Consider the following 8,300-nt stretch of genomic DNA (forward strand, 5'->3'; position numbering starts at 1 on the left):
CCCAATGTGATTTACAATTCATAATAGCAATAAAAAGAAAACAAATACAAATTTAAGACAAAAATCATTCTCACACTGCAAAAATGTCAATATTTTATTGAAAACCTTTTACATTATTTTTAAACAACATATAAACATAAAATTTACAATATACAAAATCAACTATTAAGTACAGACATATAGAGGGCAATTTTCAGTTATGTGCGTAAGTCAGCACCTACACCCATAAGTTAATGCACAGAATGCTATACATGTATTTTAAACTGTGGTGTCAGTCGCACAGTTTAAAAAAATATGCTTATCACCATCCTCAAACTTATGCACATATGTTTAAAAGTGTGCTTATACTTTATAGACAAGGGGAAAACGTATGCACTTTCTTTCCAAGTACAGCATTTCCGCTTCCAGAAAAGTAGTCCTAACTGAATCGATCTCATTTTTGGACACCCAGCCTGTCCTGATACCATAAGCGGAGATCTGATTGGGGTATTCTGGCCTTGATCATTCTTTAGATTTGTTGTGGGGGACTTCTCTTGCAAGAAAAGTCTCAACTCTGTATCGCAGTGGGGAGGGGTGAGTCAGAAAAAAACCTCTCCACAAAGCAATTATCCAAAATACTTTCTTTAAGGAAAACTGAATCCATCTTCAGCTATCAAAATCTCTCTCAGAAGGAGCTGTCACCAGTCTTGCCCACACACAGGCCGATAGAGTAAAGCGCGGCTGCGGTTACCCTGTTTTTAACCCGCTTTGTACGCACATTTTGGACGCGTATGTCTAACCCGCGATTCAGTATCCGGTTTTACGTGTCCTTACCGCTTACTGAAATTGACGCTTATCTCTTTCCGCCCGCGGCATGTATATGATATGATAATGATCGGATTAGCTATTCCCTCCGATACAGTAACGTGCGCCCAGATTATCGCCTTTTTAACCAGCTATTTTGCCGCGATTTAACCTGCAAATTTACTGCGTACCCTTACCCTGGCGTTAGTGTGGTGTTCGGTCAGCTTCGTACCGGGCAGCGCCATGGACAACATGTATATTATTGCTCTGGCGCTAGTTTTCATTCGTTTGAGAAGCAGAATGAGAAATGCTCGACTGAGAAATGCTGGAAATGCTCGGCAGATTGGAGAGGCGAACAGGGGGGCCCAGCAGCAAGGAGAACCCATCCGACCGGAGAACCCAGCAGCAAGACCGGAGGAGGTATGTGATATGTTTCGGTTTAACTGTACCATCCATCCTTCTCTGGGCCTCTCTGAGGCTCCGGACATGGACGCCTCTACGGACGCCGGAGAGATGGGCGCCCGTAAAGATAGGCAACCGTAAAGGCGGAGACACGGACGCCTCTACGGATGCCGGAGAGATGGGCACCCATATAGATAGGTGTTCATGGACCTTGAGCGCCCGGCCGGAACTCCAAAGTGCTCAAGGCAGCGGGAAGGTTCATGAACGCTCGAAGTCGTGTCCTGGGCATCCAGTTCGGCGCTCAAGGCAGCGGCTTGGACGCCGCCCGGCCAGACATCCAAAGTGCTCAAGGCAGCGGGAAGGTCCATGAATGCCCGAAGTCGTGTCCTGGGCATCCAGTTGGGCGCTCAAGGCAGCGGCTTGGATGCCGCCCGGCCGGCCATCCAAAGTGCTCAAGGCAGCGGGAAGGTCCACGAACGGCGTCCAAGCCGTTGCCTCTTGCGCGGCCAGCTAGACGCCCAAGACGCGACTTCGGGTGTTCATGGACCTTGAGCGCCCGGCCGGACGCCCAAGGGTCCACGAATGGCATCCAAGCCGTGAGAAAAAAACCATCCACTTACCTGGTGGAATGACATTTAAAATGACATTTCAAATGACATTTTGAAATGACAGGTACCAGTGCACCCAGGATACTGTATAGGCACTGTATACCGCTCTATGCAGTAAAATGGTTTGCGCACGCTTACCGCTTCATGGACGCGCTTTGGGCGCTGCTTGTACTTGCGTCTCATTTGAATACTGTATCGGGCAGTATGTGAACCAAATTGTGCGCGCGGCAAACGAGGGTGCGCCCGGCACTGCCGCACTCTTTTTTACGCGTCCTTACTGTATCGGCCTGCTAGTGAGTAGAGTTTACGGGTCTTCAAGCCTCTGAATTGAAGACCTCTGAATTGAGAGCCCAAAATCTTTCTGTGTAACTAATAAAAGAGGGACCTTCGGGCAGTGAGTGCACAATGAAGGATCTCTTCAAACTTGAGGTGCATGATGAGGCTGGGAGGCCTCACATCCTCACTGTCAAGAGGCTTTCTAAAACTGACCACACAGTATACTAAAACAGCTGCATTAAATAGGATGAGACGTCCAATCCAAACCCTCCAGGTTGGGAGGGGCAGAGAGGGATGGAAGACTCATAGATGTAAGGGTTCTAAGCAAGGACCTAGGGCCATCTAGTGACTGACCCAAGAGGGCGCCACACAGTTACTGACTGACACATGTAGAGAGGCCGACATTAAAGAGCTCAGACTATAGCGACTGTGTAAGTAAGAGCTTATTGTTGCTTTCTGTTGGGACTCATTGATGTCACCATTCTGACAACATTTCCACATTCTTAGAAAGTCACTTTACCAAGTGGCCTAATCATCACCACAAGCACAAAGAAATTGAAGCCAGCTTCCTGAAGTGAACGCTTCCACATGCCCATGCAACTTGGGCTTTGTTGCGTCCGTCGCTGCTCGACGCCCTCACTCCGCCTTCTTTACCTCTGTGGCGACTTCCTCCGGGTCTGATGGACGGTTAGCTGCCACGGCGTCTTCTTGCCGTCTCCCTCCGCCATCCCCGGACCGGCACAATGCTGCGGATCCGCCATGTTCCTGATGACGTAGGGCGCGCGCGCGCTCCAATTGATGTACCAGCAAGGGCGTGAATCCTTGGGGGCATTCCCCGAGCTGACGACATCCACTTGCAATATAAAAGGTCTCAGTATTCGCTAACTAATCGAGTTAGTAACGGATTCGTCCAAGCTACTCTGCCTCCTTGGACTTACCAGGGGTACCCGCTCCTCGGGGGCCTGGCTCTCTTTTCTCTATTTCAGATTGCAGCTAGGAACCGGTACTCGCTCCTCGAGGGCCCATGTTCCTGAACACTCTGAAGATTCTCTACTGCCTGGAAGCTATCGCAGATACAGACATTTGTGAGTTACCACCGTTCTCTCCGAGCTTTCCCTGGAACCAGGTACTCGCTCCTCGAGGGCCTAACCCTTTCCAGCTACTGAGCTTCCTAGAGACCTTATGTGAGTTTTGTCATCTAGTTCTGGCTATGAACACAGCATACCCTGTCTACTCACTATCTATAGTTTCTCTACAGTTCAACCCTGGGATCACGGTTCCAGTACCTAAGGGACTTCAGCCCTGCCGGGCATATCAGCTCAATACTGCCACCTCTGGTGGTTCTACTAACCTGTCTAATAAAAGAATTATCTGTGTCTGTCTCTGTACTCAAGCCTAGCCAGTGGTCCCTCTCAGGATATCCTCCTGGGGGCGCAGTCATCTGCCATCGGCCCAGGGATTCACCTACCTACATTCCTCTACAGCTGAGTGCCCGCTCCAAGCACTCCGCTGGTAACAGATTGTTTACTACTCCCTCTACAGGAGCTGAGCATCAGTTCGCTAACTCCTCCCTTCCATAGGAGCCATAACTTAACAGATTGCTAACTCCTCCCGGAGATCATAACAGATTGCTAACTCCTCCCCTCTCGAGGAGTTGAATCATTCAGATTGCTAACTCCTCCCTTCTCGAGGAGTCAAGCCATTACAGGCTTCCCACTATGTTCTGACCATGCGGTTCGGCCTTGCCCCAAATAAATGTTATTCTGTACTACTCAAGTACTGAATGGTGTCCTACTGCTTCATTCACACTTCCATGCCACAAGCCTTCCCAAGAATGAAACCCACACTTTGGTGAAAAACTAACATGTTTCACTGACTTCCAGCTCACACTCTCTTTCACACCACCTGCTCACTCAACCCACACTTCTTTATATGTTCGCAGAAACCAGCAGCCCCTCTCTCTGCTGCAACTGCTGTTCCGGCACTACCACCACCACCACTTCCACCAGCCAGGCCTCAGCCAGTCCCCCCGGCCAGAAGTTGGACCTGGGCCTCTGCCACTTGTCCAGACCCCACTGGAAGTGGAGGCTGCACCCACCTCGTATCTAGCACCCCTTATCCCCTCACCCCCCCCCTTTTCCCGCAGGATCCGAGGACAACAGTTCATTTGGAGGAGGAGGAGGAAAGGGAGCCTGCTGTTCCACATGTTAGGATGGGAGGCCTGAGTAGGATTCCAGCTGTGAGGGGGAATCCACCACCGGTTATACATTTTTTTTTCTATCCCTTCTCATCACCCCCTCCCTTAGCAATCATTCCCCTCTTTTTAACCTGGTTGTACTGCCAGCATTCACCCCTTTCTCATGCTCCCTTCAACATGTAACCCCTCCCCTCGCCTTAACTGCTTTCGGTATTCAGCTCCCCATTGACCTCCCCCTCCACCCCCACCATCATTCACAGCTTGCCTGGTACTAGAGGGGGGGCTGGGACTCCCTTTTTCACCGCTGTCTGCTGAACCAGCATGGAATCTGGAGTTTCATCCCCGGAGGGTGGTGGGTTCTAAATGCCGCCATGGTTGAGCTTTATAGAGAGCAGAGAAAGGATTCAAAAGTCACCCTTGATGCTTTGGAAGCCTATTTCATGCCTGCAAAAAAATATAGAAAGATGCATATTTGTCTGCTGCAAACAAAGGGAGGGTGAGTCCATTGACAACTTCATCACATATTTGAGAGAGAAAGCAGTGATATGTGAGTATAGCCCACTGAACGATGAGCTAATTCTGTATAAACTAGTCCTTGGCATAGCCAGTGTATGCACGTCGCCATCTTCTGAAAGAACAAGACTTAGTTGAATGCACCTATTGAAATATGTCATGCAATATAATTATAGCAGAATCTGACCATAAGCCACTGCTAGCAATCTTCAAGAAGCTCTTATACTGTGCTCCAAAGTTAATATAAATCGTTATTTACTCTCTCAGATAACAAAAGGACCAGAGGGCACTCCATGAAGTTAGCAAGTAGCTCATTCAAAACAAATTAAAGAAAATTCTTTTCCACTCAGCGCATAATTAAGCTCTGGATTTCGTTGCCAGAGGATATGGTTACAGCAGTTTGTGTAACTGGGTTTAAAAAAGGTTTGGATAAGTTCCTAGAGGAGAAACCCATAAACTGCTATGATGTTAATTAATAAGCAGTGATCTATCTAATGTTTGGGTAATTGCCAGGTACTTTTGACTTGGATTGGCCACTGTTGGAGGCAGGATGCTGGGCTTGATGGACCCTTGGTCTGACCCAGTATGGCATTTCTTATGTTCTTATGTTTATCTTCAAAGCATGCTGCTTACATTGCAACATTACAATCTTGATATTTATAAGCCAGGCCCTGAGATGTATATTAGCGATACACTTAGCAGCACAGAGCATGAACAACTCAGGGTTTGCTGGGTGCAACAGGAACAAATGGATATTGCACAAATCAACCAAGCAGATTAAGTGAATGTCATTGACGAGAGACTGCATTACATCCTTCAGCACACTGCAGGAGATAAGATAGTGCAGGCACTGAATAGTTGGCCAGAGAAGAAGGAGAAAGTACCAGCTACCATGAGAGAATACTGGTAAATGGGCAGCCCGGACACCCCTGGGCTCTATTCTGCCCCCACCCCAGCCCTGCTGAAATCTGCCAAATACACACAAGGAAAACAGGACACATAATTTGGATGCAAAGGCCGCAGCCATTTATTAGAATCCCTAACAGGGGAGTCTAATTTTGGCGCCGAGTCCAGTCAATAATGTTTACGAAATTTCTGCTGGGCAGGTGCTGATAACTCTGGTTTCTGCCCAAGCAGAGCTGCGGGTGTCTTGTGCGCTGCGAGCCCCCAGAACAGGCGTTGGACCGTCAAGCCCTGGATGGGATCTCAGCCCAGGCTGCCACAAAGCAAGCCCCCGCCGGAGCCCATCCACTGGAGGAGATCTCGGCCCGGCCGCCACAAAGCAAGCCCCGCTTAAGCCCCTCCCCACACAATCCAGCCATCAATCCATCGAGGCCCCGAGCCTTGACCCGACATTGATCATCCATGGCAAATGAGCGAGTGCCCTTAGGCCTCTCACATACAATTGGCACCTCCCAGCTTCCTTCTATGCCTCTCCATTTACAAATGTTTTCCTGTACTCAGTTGCCACCACCACAGGGGTCTGGCAGGCGCAGGCATGGAAGTACCCTTCCGCCTGCAGGTGACAGCACCCCCCCCCAGACAACGGCTCCAGCTCCTGCATCAAATGGATGACTCTATAGCTCCTGCATCAAATGGATGGCTAATCTCTGCATAGCTTGCAGGAACAGATTATTTCCCAAGTTCAACAATTGTATATCGTCCGGGGCATATAATTCTGCACAATGTCCATCCATCCATTTATGTCGCAAATGATAACTACCCTGGAGTTGTATTGCTTTAGCTTCTTGCTGATTGAACTTGGCACGGTACCTGCCCCAACAATCAGTGCCCATCAAGCTATGTCGTGGTATGATCTCAGACCAGCAGATCTTTGTGGAAGGCCATGAGGAGGCTAGGCAGCTAAAGTCTTCCCTGATCATGTTCATCAGAGCAATGCTGACACCTTTGCCTAAGTCATTGCCACCAAGGTGTCGGGCGGTGTCCGGCTCACTCTTTGCGACTGCAGCATGGGCCACCACTGGTACCATCGCATGCCTCCTTGACCCAGCCATTTGAGTGTCCTTTCTTCCACCCACAGCCCAAGGTCATGACCAAATTTTCTTTCCATGGCTCTTTTCTGAGCATGCGTGATGAATGAGTGGCCGACGATCCATGCAGAACGACAGCGGACGGCAGCTGCAAGTGAAATAGAAAACTAGATCATGGTGCGTGCCCGGCCCAGCGCCAGCACAGGGGAACCGTCATTGTGCATAAGCTCCCAACCTCCATTGGCCCAACCGCTGTATCACTGCCTGTGGGATATTGGTGGTGGCGGCACTGGAAGCGGCTCCGATGCGGAATGAGTGAGTGCCAAAACATTCACTCTCAAGCCCCACCTCCGTTAGGGCTTTTCTGAACACTGCTGAAAACTGATAGCGAGTTAAAGGGGACTTATCGCAGGGCAGCAAAAATACACTATCCCCTTTTGGGTGTAGGGTTACATATACGGTCACTGCTGCTACCGGACGTATCTCCAAACCTCTAACCACTGACAGCATGACGACTTGGCCACGGGCGCCCTGATTGATCTTTGACTGTCTCGGCTTTAGATATATAGTGCTGTTTGAAACACTGACGTCATTCCCCAGTAAACCATGAAGCTGTGGTGCCTTGTGCAAAGGCGCTGTAAGAACATAAGAAATTGCCATGCTGGGTCAGACCAAGGGTCCATCAAGCCCAGCATCCTGTTTCCAACAGAGGCCAAACCAGGCCACAAGAACCTGGCAAGTACCCAAACACTAAGAAGATCCCATGCTACTGGTGCAATTACTAGCAGTGGCTAATCCCTAAGTAATCTTGATTAATAGCCGTTAATGGACTTCTCCTCCAAGAACTTATCCAAACCTTTTTTAAACCCAGCTACACTAACTGCACTAACCACATCCTCTGGCAACAAATTCCAGAGCTTTATTGTACGTTGAGTGAAAAAGAATTTTCTCCGATTAGTCTTAAATGTGCTACTTGCTAACTTCATGGAATGCCCCCTAGTCCTTCTATTATTCGAAAGTGTAAATAACTAATTCACATCTACTCGTTCAAGACCTCTCATGATCTTAAAGACCTCTATCATATCCCCCCTCAGCCGTCTCTTCTCCAAGCTGAACAGCCCTAACCTCTTCAGCCTTTCCTCATAGGGAGCTGTTCCATCCCCTTTATCATTTTGGTTGCCCTTCTCTGTACCTTCTCCATCGCAACTATATCTTTTTTGAGATGCGGTGACCAGAATTGTACATAGTATTCAAGGTGCGGTCTCACCAAGGAGCGATATAAAGGCATTATGACATTTTCCGTTTTATTAACCATTCCCTTCCTAATAATTCCTAACATTGTTAGGCGGCCCGGGCCGTTTCGGGATTTTTTCAGGCCTCCAGGCCCTCCAGCGCGTCTCTCCCTCCTCGGGAGAGATGCCGACGGCTCGACGCAGCTGGCCCTGCCCCCTGACGCGCACGCGGGGAGGAGCTCCCCTTAAAGGGGCCAGCGCGGGAAAATCCTATCTGCACCTGTGGATGACGTCAGAC

Source organism: Rhinatrema bivittatum, chromosome 4, assembly GCF_901001135.1.
Source record: "Rhinatrema bivittatum chromosome 4, aRhiBiv1.1, whole genome shotgun sequence".
NCBI classification, from domain to species: domain Eukaryota; kingdom Metazoa; phylum Chordata; class Amphibia; order Gymnophiona; family Rhinatrematidae; genus Rhinatrema; species Rhinatrema bivittatum.